This window comes from Molossus molossus, unplaced genomic scaffold, assembly GCF_014108415.1.
Source record: "Molossus molossus isolate mMolMol1 unplaced genomic scaffold, mMolMol1.p scaffold_m16_p_5, whole genome shotgun sequence".
NCBI lineage: Eukaryota > Metazoa > Chordata > Mammalia > Chiroptera > Molossidae > Molossus > Molossus molossus.
Genome location: NW_023425388.1, coordinates 78,062,715 through 78,076,867, shown reverse-complemented (window position 1 = coordinate 78,076,867; position 14,153 = coordinate 78,062,715). Strand labels below are relative to the sequence as shown.

General features: G+C 37.2%; 1 protein-coding gene across 8 annotated transcripts in view; it reads left to right on the top strand.

Annotated features, from left to right (window-relative positions):
- The window catches only part of BBX (BBX high mobility group box domain containing), a 285,638-nt gene that overhangs the window by 110,026 nt on the left and 161,459 nt on the right, over positions 1–14,153 (top strand). For all 8 annotated transcript variants that reach the window (XM_036242414.1, XM_036242412.1, XM_036242411.1 and 5 more), the window contains one exon: positions 5,565–5,638. The gene's annotated coding sequence lies outside the window, so the exon portion shown is untranslated. The remainder of the gene's footprint in view (positions 1–5,564; positions 5,639–14,153) is intronic.

Sequence of the window (14,153 nt, the reverse complement as noted above, 5' to 3'; positions counted from 1 at the left end):
AGCTAAGTCATGGGGAGTCAGGAATTCAAGGTCCTGTGTGGGTGAGAGTGGGGGTTGAAAGGAAGCCAAAGTGGGACCCAGAAAACACAGAGAAGCGTGATCCTACCCAGGTGAAAATTTTCCCTGGCTTTTGTCTAAGGGCATATTCAAATCACTATTTTTCAGGGTTGTGTTCACACTTCAGGCATCTCCCTCTGCTTGCCCATCTGCCCTCCTGACATGTCACACAACCATCCATTTCTATCAAATCAAAATACTTTGTGAAGTAGTTGTAACTTAAATGCAGAACAGCTTATGCTGAAATTGCTTTTCTGAAGCTACTCATGTGGCATTTGTAAACGCCAGGTAAAATTTGGAGTCTCTAAGCTTGGCTATCAAAGGGAGTCTGTCTCAAGCGGGGTCTTCAGCTTTGAAATCAACCCTGCTCTGTGGCTGACTCCCTGCTTCTCTCTCCTAGTCAGTGAAGTCCAACACGATTTCTGTGTCACCCTGAGTTGTTAAACCCATGTTGGCCATAGCCTAGGCCACCTCCTTCCTCTCCCTCCCCACTCGTTCCATATGATAAATTATAGAACAGGAAAATAAGGTATAGTTAGGATCCATTTGGGGGGTATATATCTGATTGTAGAACAAATAATCTGTAAGTGTACCTGAAGATTATTGTGAGTTTATTTTTATTTTAAAGACAGTTCCGTGTATAGGCTATATTAGCCTATGTCATTTCTCAGATTGCATGTACTCACTTCTTAGACTAAAAAGTAAACCAATTTTTAAACCAAAATAAGAATTAAACACATACTGTCAAAATTAATGGTATAGACCTTCCTCTCCCAATTTTGGCAGTGCAAGTTATATTGAATTTTTAGTTTATACCAATTGCTCCACCTGACAGTTATTTATAGTCATTTTTTACTTCACAATTCTTACTCATTTATTTTAACAATTCTTCTCTATACTGGCTTTTCTGAATTTATATGAAGGAAAAGTATGCAAATGAATGTATAATAGTGTATATAATTTTTTACAACAGCATTTTTAATATTAATGTCCTATTTTATGATAATTAGGAATAAACTTTTGTTTCCTTAGTAAAAACATATTTAATTTGAAAGTATTCATATGTGTCCTTTGTAGTTAGCTTCAAATATTTGAATTTATTCTTTCATCGATGCCTTTGTTTTAAAAAATATGAATGAATGAATAATATCTCATGTGAAGCTATATGAGACCATTTAATTTTTTTTTTTTTTTTTTTTTATCTTCACCCAAGGACATTTTCCCATTTTTTTTGTTCAGGTAGAGTGGAAGGGAGAGAGGGGAACAGAAAGAGAGAGAGAAACATCAATGTGAAAGGAACACATCGAGTGGCTGCCACCCGCACGACCGACCAGGGCCCGGGACAAACTGCCAACCGAGGTACATGCCCTTAGCGGGAACCGAACCCGGGTCTCTCAGGACCGAAGGCCGATGCTCTAACTGCTGAGCCAAACCGGCCAGGGCTGAGACCATTTAATTTTTTATTCATTCTTTTTAGCTATTGTTTTCATCAGTAACACTGGGTGACAACTGAATATTCTAAGTATAGATAGGATTACTCAAATGAATCATTACACATTTGTTTTTTGGTTTTGTTTTTTAATTCTTTTTTTTTAAATCCTCACCCAAGGATATATTTTTATTGATTTGAGAGAGATAGAGAGAGAAACATAGATCAGTTGCCTCCTGTATATGCCGACTTGGGATCAGACCCGCAACTTAAGTATATGACCTGACTGGGAATTGAACCTGCAACTTTTTAGTGTATGGGATGATGCTCCAACTAACTGAGCCACCTGGCCAAGGCTAAATTTGTATTCTTTTTTTAAAAATAATTTTTATTTTTCAATTACTGTTGACATACAATATTATATTAATTTCAGGTATGCAACCTAGTGACTAGACATTGAATAAGTTACTAAGTGATCATTCTGATAAATCTTGTACCCATCTGACACCATACATAATTATTAGAATACTTTTGACTTTATTCCCTATGCTGTAATTTACATCCCCATGACTGTTCTGTAACTACCAATTTGTACTTCTTAATCCCTTCACCTTTTTCACCCATATCCCCAATCCCCCTTCCCATCTGGCAGCCTTCAGAATCTTCTCTGTATCTGTGAGTTTGTTTCTGTTCTTTCTGTTTATTTTGTTTTTTTTTAGATTCAGTTGTTGATAGATATGTATTTATTACCATTTTATTGTTCATATTTTTTATCTTTTTTTTTTTTTCTTATTCTTCTTAAGAAGACCCTCTAACATTTCCTGTAATAATTGGTTTGGTGGTGGTGAAGTCCTTTAGCTTTTTCTTCTCTAGGAAGTACTTTGCCTTCGCTTCTAAATGATACCTTTGCTGGGTCGAGTAATCTTGGTTGTAGGTCCTTGCTTTTCATCACTTTGAATATTTCTTGCCACTCCCTTCTGGCCTGCAAAGTTTCTGTTGAGAAATCAGCTCACAGTCTTATGAGAGGTTCTTGGTAGGTAAGTTACTGCTTTTCTCTTTTAAGATTCTTTCTTTGTCTTTTACCTTTTGCAATTCAATTATGACGTATCTTGGTGTGGGCCTCTTTGGATTCATCTTGTTTGTGACTCTCTGTGCTTCCTGGAATTATGTCTATTTCCTTCATCAGGTTAGGGGGAAGTTTTCTGTCATCATTTTTTCACATAGGTTTTCAGTTTTTTGCTCTCCCTCTTCTCCTTCCAGCACCCCATTATGCAAATGTAGGTATGTTTGAGGTTGTCCCAGAGGCTCTTTACACTGTCTTAACTTTTCTGGATTATTTTTTCTTTTTGCTGTTCTGATTGGGTGTTTTTTGCTTCCTTATATTCCAAATTGCTTTTTTGATTCTCAGCTTCATCTTCTCTACTGTTGATTGCCAGTAAATTATTCTTCGTTTGAGTTAGCGTATTCTTTATTTCTGACTGATTCTTTTTTATGGTTTCCATGGTTTTTTTTTTGTTTTTTTTTTTATGCTGTTGAAGTTCTCACTAAGTTTATTTACTCTTCGCCTAAGTTCATTGAGCATCCTTATAACTAGTGTTTTGAACTCTGCATCTAGTAGATTACTTGTCTCCATTTTGTTTAGTTCTTTTTCTGGAGTTTTAATCTCTTCTTTCATTTGAGACATTTTTCTTTGTCTCATTTAGGCAGCTTCTCTGTGTTTATTTCTGGGTAGAGCTACTATGTCTCCTAGGCTTGGTAGAGTGGCCTAATGTAGTAGATGTCTTGTGGGGTCCAGTGGCACAGCCTACCCATTCACCAGAGCTGGGCATTCCAGTTACACCCTCTTTTATGTGGGCAGTGTATACCCTCCTGTTGTAGTTGAGCTGTGATTGCCTTTGGCACATCAGTGGGAGGGATTTTACAGCTAGGTCAATTGGCAGCAAGGACTGGCTGTGATCACTGTGGAGGATCAGCTGTGCAGGGGCCCACCTCATGGAGAGCAAGACTTACTTCAGTAGGGCTCTGGTGCCCACGGAGTCTGCCCCTTAAGTGTGTCACTTGTGGAGGTGGTTGAGTGGTACTTTGATATGGTCTGATGGTGTCTACCAGTTGCATTGGCTCTGGGGCCTCCTGGGAGGTACAGGCCAAGGTGATCTGCGACCTATGCCCTGCTCAGGGCCACAGTGCTACAAAGGGATCTGCAGATGGCTGCCACTTGTGTTGTGCTTGGAGGTGTCCAGGAGAGGACAAGCTGCAAACCAAGGCCTACTGCTGCTAGTGCCGGGCCTGGGGTCACTTAAAGAGAGGTAGGGGGCTCGCTGAGGCCAGATGCTGCTTTTTTGAGTGGTTTTAGGAAAGTCTGAAGCATGAGCTAAGACAAGCCATTTGAATGGGAAAGCCACTGGAAACAGCTTGGGTGGGCCCACACGTTGGGTGGGGTGATGTCTTGGGATCACCAGGGTGGGATGAACAGTGATAGCCAGGTTGATGGAGAGTCAGGTATGGTACCTGCCTGCTGGCTCTGTGGGGAAAAGGATCAGAAAAAGAACAATGGCCTCTGCTACCACTTCTCTCTGGGAGAAAGCTGCCCCTACAGCTCTTACCCTGATACCAGACAATTTAGTTCCTCCTCATATGTCACCAGTGCCTTTCAAGCTGCTGCCCCAGCACTGGAGCTTAGAGAGAGTGTCAGAGTAAGTCTCTGTGTAGTTCCTTTAAGAGGAATGCCTGGGACTCCAGCATCCCTCTGTCTCCCTCAGCATCAATTCCCACTGGTTTTTATAGCCAGAAGTTATGGGGACTTCGCTTCTTGCCACTGGAACCCTGGACTGGGGAGCCTGGCATGGGGCTGGGAACCATAGGTCCTCAGGGGGGAACCTATACAGCCAAGATATCTATCCTGATTTTTATCTACCACAGGTGGGTGTGAGTTCAGCCCCTTCTGTTCTCTGCCCCTCCTACCATTTTCAATGTGGCATCTTCTTTATATCCTTAGTTGTAGAACTTCTGTTCAGCTAGATTTCAGGTGGTTCTGAAAGATGATTGTTCTGTAGTATAGTTGTAATTTTGATGTGGGTTATGGGAGGATGTGAGTACTGCATTTACCTTCGTGACTGTATTGATTGGAAGCCAATCATTACACATTTTTGATACTTAATGTGTAAGAACCAGTTTTTTCACATCATGGTGACTGATTAGGGAGAAAACATCAGCTAAACCATAAAATGACTAACAGTTTTGATAACACTATAAGCTGGTAAGTGATGCCTGATTTCTAGTGTGTTATAGTATACTGATCATAAAGAAATATGGTGTCATAATCTGCAGGGGGATAGAAAATTGTCTCTCTTAGTTGAAGCACCTTAGAAACTAAATGAATGTCTCACAAAGAAACTATAAAATAATTCAGTTCTTAAAAATGGTACAGTTTAGCTATAATTTTATATTTGTAGTATAATATAAAATGTTCATTTAATTTTTGTAGACATCCTTTTGCTGATTTTGATCCTCTTATATTTACTGTGTCACTTATCGCTAGAAAGTAATTTTTTATTACCAGCTTTTTTTTATTTGTGTGTCTCCTCCATCCCCTGTTGTTGTTGGTTTTTAAAGTATCTTACTCCACTTACTATCTTTAAAACATTTAAAAGATAAATTAGAAGTTATTAATATCTGAACTAAAGTTTATCTGGTTGGGTTGGGCCAGTCCTTTAAAATAACTGTAGTCAGGATGCCAGTATAACATCATGTTTGTTTGTTTTTTCAGGGGATTTGCCTGTAATGCTAAGCTTGCTTTTAGTTAAAAAGCTGAGAAGTGATTGTCTGTAATTCTTTGCCTCTGAGAATTTCCATTGGGTCATTTTAATGACTGTCTTTTGTTAAAGTTGACAAAAATACTTTAGTCTGCTTTTTCTAAATAGTGTTAACATAGAGATTTTAAATAATTTGTCTGATTTTGATAGTTTGGTTATTAATTCATTTTGGGGGGATTAGTTTGGTAAAGGACAATAAATGTTAGCTTTGTTGGAAAGGGCTTCGTGGCTCACCATTTTAACACTTTACTCTGGATCTCTCACAGAATCCTGGTGCATCACAGAAGCTGGGAATTCTGATGTTCCATTGAAATCACAATGGAAAGTCTTGACTTGACCGGTAAGAACAGCACTGCAGGTGGCATCTCCTTCCTCACCCCCAAGCAGTGGAGCAGTTCAGTTGAGGACCATGTGCCCTCAGAGCTGATCTCAACTTTTTCTTATCTGAAGGATTGACCTTCCTTATTGATCAGGGAAGTGTGATATTGTGTATTTTTTTTCCTTGTCAGTTTTATATACATTTTTAAGTGACATTTTAAACTACATCATCAAGTAAGTTAAATTTTTCTTTAAAATTATGAATTTATATAAATTAACTATTTCAAAGTCTCTAAGTTATCACTCCATAGTAATGTACTGTTGGTGAAAAGTCAGTTTAAGTCCTGAATGTCTAGAGGTAATATAACTAAATATTAAATTGGTCTATTCCGCAAAAGCTATTTTTTATACTGCCTTAGGCTATAATTGCAAAATGAATCAGTATCAAAGCATTATGGAGGTGTTTTTTTGTTTTTTTTTTAACCTATTAAATACAGTAGAAGTGTGGGAAAAAAATCATGAAACTGTTTTGAATATGAAAACCACACCATGAAGAAAAAGTTGAGATTGTAAAATACATGTGACAAATTATGTCAAACCCTGAAACTCACCAATGCTGCAACTGTCCTCTTGTATGAAAATTATTTCAAAGTTGTTTCTTTAGGAAAAAGGTTTTTTAGGTTTAAATATGGCAATAATATATTAAGATTAATTTTAAAAATGGTTACTTAATGCATTCAGTTTTCTCATTTGAGAATAAAATGTGTGATTGCTCTATTGATGCCTGAGCACTTTATGGTGAACTGATGCTGTATAAGACCAGAGAATGTGATATCAATTAAAATGAACAAATAGGGAAAATATGGTTTAGTTCATTTTTAGGACATGAACTTATTTTTAAATAATTGATTAAAATCTTGTCTTTTCTGTTATTAACTATTTTCATTTGTTAGCTTATTAAATCTATCTAGAATATCTATGTTTATCTTCTTGTTTTAGTAACTGTATGATTAAATGTTATTTTTATTGTGTGAGCATAAATACAAGGTCTTTGAACCATTCTTCTGAACGTCATTGTGCATAGTAAACATAGCAAATGTGTACTTGAATGTGTACTTACTAGGATTTTTAACACCCAACAAAATTTTAATGCCAATGGAGAAGATTGGGATTTAGTTACCATTTTTCCTCCTTTCTGTGCTATTCTTTATGGAAAAATTAATTAGAAAAACACATTCTGGATTTATGAATGCCAGTTAGCATATCGTTGATTGTGGTTTTACTGGATCAGCAAAGTAGACTATAGAATATTTGAATATTGATACTGAAATTTCAAATAAGGAAGTTGAGCATAGTGAGGTTTACAGAAAATTCCATTTCTAGCAGTATTCTGAATTTGCTAAACAGATATATAAAAAGTAAAGCAGGACACTATCTGATCAGTTCAGAAAATGAAATTGTTAATCAGCATTAGTACAACAGTGTTGACTTTTAAGTAGCTATCTGATATATGATTTCCGAATATTAATCAGATTATTTCAATAAAATATTTTTATTGACATAAATTCAAATTTCTGATAAAATTTAAGGAGATCAATTATCTAACACCATATGCTTCTAGCTTACATATATGTACATCTTAAATGCAATATGAACTACAAAACAGAAAAGATGCCATTCAAAACCAGGACTAATTTAGGAAACAAATCCTGGAAAATGTTTCATGGTAAAAGGATGCCAGGGTCCAATAAATCTATGAGACATGCTGTAGCATTCAGTTTAGGCAAAAGTTTTATTTCATTATCCAAAGAGTTCCCATTCCCAAATCTTAGTGGTGAGTAGCAGTAAAAGTTTCTCATGTTTATGTTCTGATGGGTCCACTGTCACTCTGCCCCATGTCCTCTTTGTTCCTGGACCAATGCTGAAGGAGCAACCTCTCTGGGATGTACAAGAATTGTGGCAGAAGGAGAAAGGGATGGTAGTGGAATGGTGACTCTTAAAACTGCTGCTTATAAGTGGCACTGCCCCTTGTTTCCTTGGCCAAAGCATGTCACATGACCAACTCTCATGTTATGGGGTAGGAATGGCCTTTTAAGAGGGGTGGGGTAGGGAAAGACTGGTAGGGTGGCACAGTGCATATTTTTACTATAATATCTAATATAAATAATCCCATTTGTAGCTCTTCTAAAAAGACAGTGCACATAGTATATTTAGCTTCCAAGAAGTTCTGTAGTAAATGTATCTGTTTAACATGTAAAATTATTTGACCATGAATCCTTTTGTTGGTACATGGAACACAGTGAGCTGTGATACACTGTGACAAGATTTAAGGAATGAGGAATTGATACAATTTGAATTTCTTGATATTTTGAACATTAGGACTTTTTACCATGCAGTGAGGGTTTCTAGTATATATAATAGAATTACATTATTGTTTTTATAGGTGGTTTTAAAATAAATGAAAATTACTGTAGACTGGACCATCTGTAGTTTATATCCAGGATTAGAGAAGGGAAATCATGATACTCATACTAATTTCTTGCGTATGTTTAATAGGTTATATAGAACTTTGGTAAATGTCATCAAATTTGATATAGTAAGAGAATGAGAAAATGGGCACTTTTTTCCCCCCTGTAGAATATAATAATTTTACCAGATAATAGTACCCAAATACCTTCACTTAAGATCAGTTTTAAGAATTGTTCTAGAGAGAAAGAATGCAGACACTGTAGAGGTTAACAGTGGTATACCAGGAGTTTTCTCAGACACTCCACCTGAGGTCATATTCATTGTACATTGCTTTATTGGCTCCTAAGTCTTCCAGACAGTTACTAGGTACATAGAACTCCTCAGCCAACACTGGTTTAATTAATTCCACAGGTATTGTAAAACATTGCTCCCAGACATGTGTGGATAAAGATGATGTAAAAAATCTAAGAGTATTTAAACAATGCTTTATTTGATAGTTTATAATTTCTTTCTTATATTTTACGTTGTAGAAAAAGTTCAGTAAACTGAAAATGCATTTTATTTTATTTTTTCAATTAATTAATTTATTTTTGTTACAGATGTTTCTCCTTTTCCCCCCATTAATTCACCCCCACTCCCTTCCTGCCCTGTCCCCAGCTTTGTTGTTCATGTCCACTGTTCATGCATACATGCATATAAGTTCTGTGGTTTATCTCTCCCCCACTACCCCTCTTCTCAGGATTGTCAGTCTGTACCCCACTTCCACGTCTCTGGGACTACACCATTCCTCAGACTGTTATGTTCATTATATTCCACAAATAAGTGAGACCATATGATACTTGTCTCTCTGTTTGGCTTGTTTCACTTAGGATACTACTTTCCAGGTCCCTCCATGTTGTCTCAAAGGAAAAGAGATCTTTCTTACAGCTGCATAGTACTCCATTGTGTATATGTACCACTGCTTTTTTATCCATTCGTCTACTGATGGACATTTGGGCTGTTTCCAGATCTTAGCTATTGTAAACAGTGCTGCTATGAACATGGGGGTACATATATTCTTTCTGATTGCTGTTTCAGGCTTCTTAGGGTATATTCCTGGAAGTGGGGTCACTGGGTCAAATGGAAGTTTAATTTTTAATTTTTTGAGGTAACACCATATTGTTTTCCATAGTGGCTGCACCAGTCTGCATTCCCACCAGCAGTGTACTAGAGTCCCCTTTTCTCCACACCCTCACCAATACTTGTTGTTTGATGATTTGTTGATGGCGGCCATTCTGACAGGTGTGACGTGATACCTCATTGTTGTTTTAATTTGCATCTCTCTGATGATTAGTGATGTGGAGCATTTCTTCATATGTCTCTTAGCCATTTGTATGTCCTGTTTGGAGAGATGTCTGTTTAGTTCCTCTGCCCATTTTTTAATTGGGTTCTTTGTGTTCCTTTTGTTGAGTTGTATGAGCACTCTATATATTTTGGAAATTAACCCCTTATCTGATGTATCATTGATAATGATGCTCTCCCATATAGTGGGTCCCCTTTCCATTTTGATGGTTGTTTCTTTTGCTGTACAGAGCTTTTTAGTTTGATGTAGTCCTATGTGTTCATTTTCTCCTGTTTCTTAGGTGATGTATCAGTGAAAATTCTGCTGCGTATGATATCTCAAATTTTGTGGCCTACATTTTCTTCTAGGATTTTTATGGATTCATGAGTCACATTTAAGTCTTTTATCCATTTTGAGTTTATTCTTGTGTAGGGTGTAAGTTGCTGATCTAGTTTTATTTTTTTGCATGTAGCTGTCCAATTTTCCCAACACCATGTATTAAAGAGGCTGTTTTTAGTCTACTGTATGCTCTTGCCACCTTTGTCAAATGTTAATTGAGCATATTGCCTTGAGTCCATTACTGGGTTCTCTGTTCTGTTCCACTGGTCCATATGCCTGTTCTTGTGCCAGTACCAGGCTGTTTTGATTACAGTGGCTTTGTAGTATAACCTGAAATCTGGCAATGTGATCCCTCCAACTTTGTTCTTTTTCAAGATTGCTATGGCTATTTGAGATCTGTTTTGGTCCCATATGAACTTTTGAAGTATTTGTCCTAGTTCTTTGAAGTTTGTCATTGGTATTTTGATGGAGATTGCATTGAATCTATAGATTGCTTTGGGTAGTATGGCCATTTTAATGATGTTAATTCTTCCAATCCATGAACAAGGTATGTGCTTTCACTTTTTTATATATTCCTTTGTTTCTTTTTTCAATGACCTGTAGTTTTCTGCAAATAGGTTCTTTATTTCTTTGGGTAAGTTTATTCCTAGGTATCTTAATTTTTTCTGCTGTGATGGTAAATGGGATGTTTTTTTAGTTTCTCTTTCTGTGAGTTCATCAGTGGTGTGTAAGAATGCCGTGGATTTCTTGACGTTAATTTTGTATCCTGCTACTTTGTCAAATTCATTTATTAAGTCTAATAAATTTTTGATGGAGTGTTTGGGGTTTCTACATATAGTATCATGTCATCTGTGAATAATGACAGTTTCACTTCCTCCTTTCCAATATGGATGCCTTTTATTTTTTCTTCCTGTCTGATTGCTGTGGCTAAGACTTCCAGTACTGTTAAATAAGAGTGGTGAAAGTGGGCATCCTTGTCTTGTTCCTGGTCTTAAGGGAAATGCTTTTAATTTTTGCCCATTGAGATGTTTGCTGTAGGTCTTTCATATATGGCCTTTATTATGTCGAGATATGATCCCTCCATTCCCAGATTGCTCAGCGTTTTTATCAGAAATGGGTGCTGGATTTTGTCGAATGCTTTTTCAACGTCTATTGATATGATCATCTAATTTTTATCTTTCATTTTGTTTATGTGGTGTATCACATATATTGATTTATGAATATTGTACCAGCCTTGCATCCCTGGGACCACTCCCACTTGGGCATGGTGAATAATCTTTCTGTTGTATTGCTGGATTTGATTTGCTAGTATTTTGTTCAGGATTTTGGCATCTATGTTCATCACAGATATTGGCCTGTAGTTTTCTTTCTTTGTAGTGTCTTTTTCTGGTTTTGGAATTAGAATTATGCTGGCCTCATAAAACGAGTTGGGAAGTCTTCCTTCTAATTGAATTTTTTGAAATAGTTTGAGGAGAATGGGTATTAGTTCTTTTTTGAATGTTTGGTAAAATTCCCCCGTGAAGCCATCCAGGCCTGGGCTTTTGTTTGCTGGGAGAGTCCTGATTACATCTTCAATCTCTTTTGTTGTTATTGGTCCGTTCAAGTTTTCTAACTCTTCCCGGTTCAGTTTTGGGAGACTATGTGTTTCTAGAAATTTGTCAATTTCGCTTAGATTATCAAATTTGTTGCCGTATAATTGTTCATAATATTTGTTCACAATCATTTGTATTTCTGTGGTGTCAGATATTTCTCCTCTTTCATTTCTGATTTTGTGTATTTGGGTTCTCTCTCTTTGTTTCTTGGTGAGTCTAGCTAAGGGTCCATCAATCTTGTTTATCTTTTTGTAAAACCAGCTCTTTGTTTCATTGATCCTTTGAATTGTTTTTTTGGTCTTTATGTCATTTATTTTTGTTCTGATCTTTACTATTTCCTTCCTTCTACTTGCTCTGGGGTTTTCATTTTGTTTGCTTTCTAATTCTTTAAGTTGTGAGGTTAGATAGTCTATTAGAAAATTTTCTTGCTTCTTGGGGTAGGCCTTTAGTGCTATGAACTTCCCTCTCCGAACTGCTTTCACTACGTCCCATAGATTTTGTGTTGTTGTGTGTTCATTTTCATTGGTTTCCAGGAAGTTTTTAATTTCTTCTTTGATCTCCATGGTAACCTATTCATTGTTCAATAACATGCTATTTAGCCTCCATGTTTTCAAATGTCTTTGCATGTTCTTGTTGCAGTTGATTTCTAGTTGCATGCCATTGTCATCTGAGAAGATGCTTCATGTGATTTCAGTCTTCTTGAACTTGTAGAGACTTAGTTTGTGCACCTAACATGTGGTCTGTCTTTGAGAATGTCCCATGTGCACTTGAGGAGAATGTGGATTTTGCAGTTTTGGGGTGTAGTTCTCTGTAGATATCCATTAAATCCATTTCATCTAGCGCTTCATTTAGAGTCTGTGTTTCCTCATTAATTTTTTGTCTAGAAGATCTATCCAGTGATGTCAGCGGGGTATTGAAGTCCCCTACTATGATTGTATTGCTGTTGATTTCTCCTTTGAAGTACTCCAGAAGATTTTTAATATATGTTGGTGCTCCTATATTGGGTGCATATGTTTACCAAGGTTATATCTTCGTTTTGGATAGATCCTTTCAATATTATATAGTGGCCTTATTTGTCTCTAGTTATGGCCTTCATTTTTAAATCTACTTTATCAGATATGAATATTACTACCCCAGCTTTTTTTGCTTTCCATTTGTTTGAAAGATTTTTTTTCATCCCTTCACTTTTAACCTATATGAGTCTTTTGTTGTGAGCTGGGTCTCTTATCAACAACATACATGTGAGTCGTGCTTTCTCATTCAGTGAGCTATTCTGTGTCTTTTTATCGGAGCATTCAAACCATTCGCATTTAAGGTGATGATTGATATGTACTTATTTATTGCCATTTTTGTTTTGTTTGGTTATATTTTTCTTCCTATTTCTTCTATTAATTACAGCAGTCCTTTTAGCATATCTTGCAGTGCTAGTTTGGTGTTAATATATTCCCTTAGCCTTTTTTTTTTTTTTGTCTGGAAAGCTCTTTATTTGACCTTGTATTTTGAATGATAGCCTTGCTGGATAGAGTAGTCTTGAATTCAGATCCTTGTTTTTCATGACCTTGATTACTTCATGCCACTCCCTTCTGGCCTGCAGTGTTTGTGTTGAGAAGTCAGCTGAGAGCCTTATGGAGGTTCCTTTGTAGGTAACCTGTTGCTTATGTCTTGCTGCCTTTAGGATTCTCTCTTTGTCTTAAATTTTTGGCATTTTAATTACTATGTGTCTTGGTGTGGGCCTGTTTGGGATCTTCTTATTTGGGGCTCTTTGTGCTTCTTGAACTTGAATGCCTTCTTCCTTCACCATGTTGGGAAAGTTTACTGTCACTGTTTTTTCAAATACACATTCTCTAACCCTTGCCCATTTTCTTCCTCTTTGGGGATTCCTATGATGAGAATTTTATTACATTTTAAGTTGTCCCACAGTTCTCTTAATCTGTCTTCCTGTTTTTTAGTTTTCTTCATGTTGGTTTTCTGATTGGTTGATTTTTTTCTACCCTGTCTTCTAATTCACTGATCCACTCCTCAGCTTTTTCTACTCTGTTGTTAGTCCTTCCAATGTGTTCTTAATTTCTGCTGTGTCATTCTTTTTGTCAGTTGGTTGCTTTTCAATGTTTCTATATCTTTACTCATGGTGCTGATGTTCTTACTCATGCTGTTGAGCTTCATCAAGATCATGGCTCTGAATTCTAGCACTGTTAACTTGCTTAACTGCTCCTCAATTATCTTATCTTCAGTAGAGATCTGTTGTTCTTACATTTGGGATTTGTTTCTGTGTTTCACCATTTTGGCTATCTCAATGGGTTTTGGAGCCTGCCAAATTTTCCCTGTGGGTACTGATGTTCTGCTGTCTGTGGCTCCCTCTACTGGGTTTGGATGAGCCTGGTTGGGCCCACGTTAAACACTACTGTCAAGACTTACTTTCCTGGGTAGATTTGCAAGCCCAGGAAAGGTTCAGTACTCCTCTAGCTTTTTCCTGGAGGCTAGTGGTCTCAGTTACTCAGGGCCTTGGAATGTAGCCCTGGTGTTCTGCATAAGGGAATTTCCCGAGTGTGGGATAGTTGCTGGTTGTTAATGAGCCTCAGTTTCATTTCTTTGCCTCACCTGGGAATTGCTGAATCTCAGGGAGGGGGGGGGGGGACTGCTGCTGCTGCATTTCCCCACAGTTCTGGGAAGGAGTACACAGGCCACCGTCATTTGTGGCCACAACTCAGCAAAATCTCTGAGTGAGCTCCAAATCCCAGGTGCCTTGGGTAACTAGATCACACAGTCCCTCCTGAGTCTCACAGGCCTCTCTGGTGCTTCAGAATCCTGCAGGTACC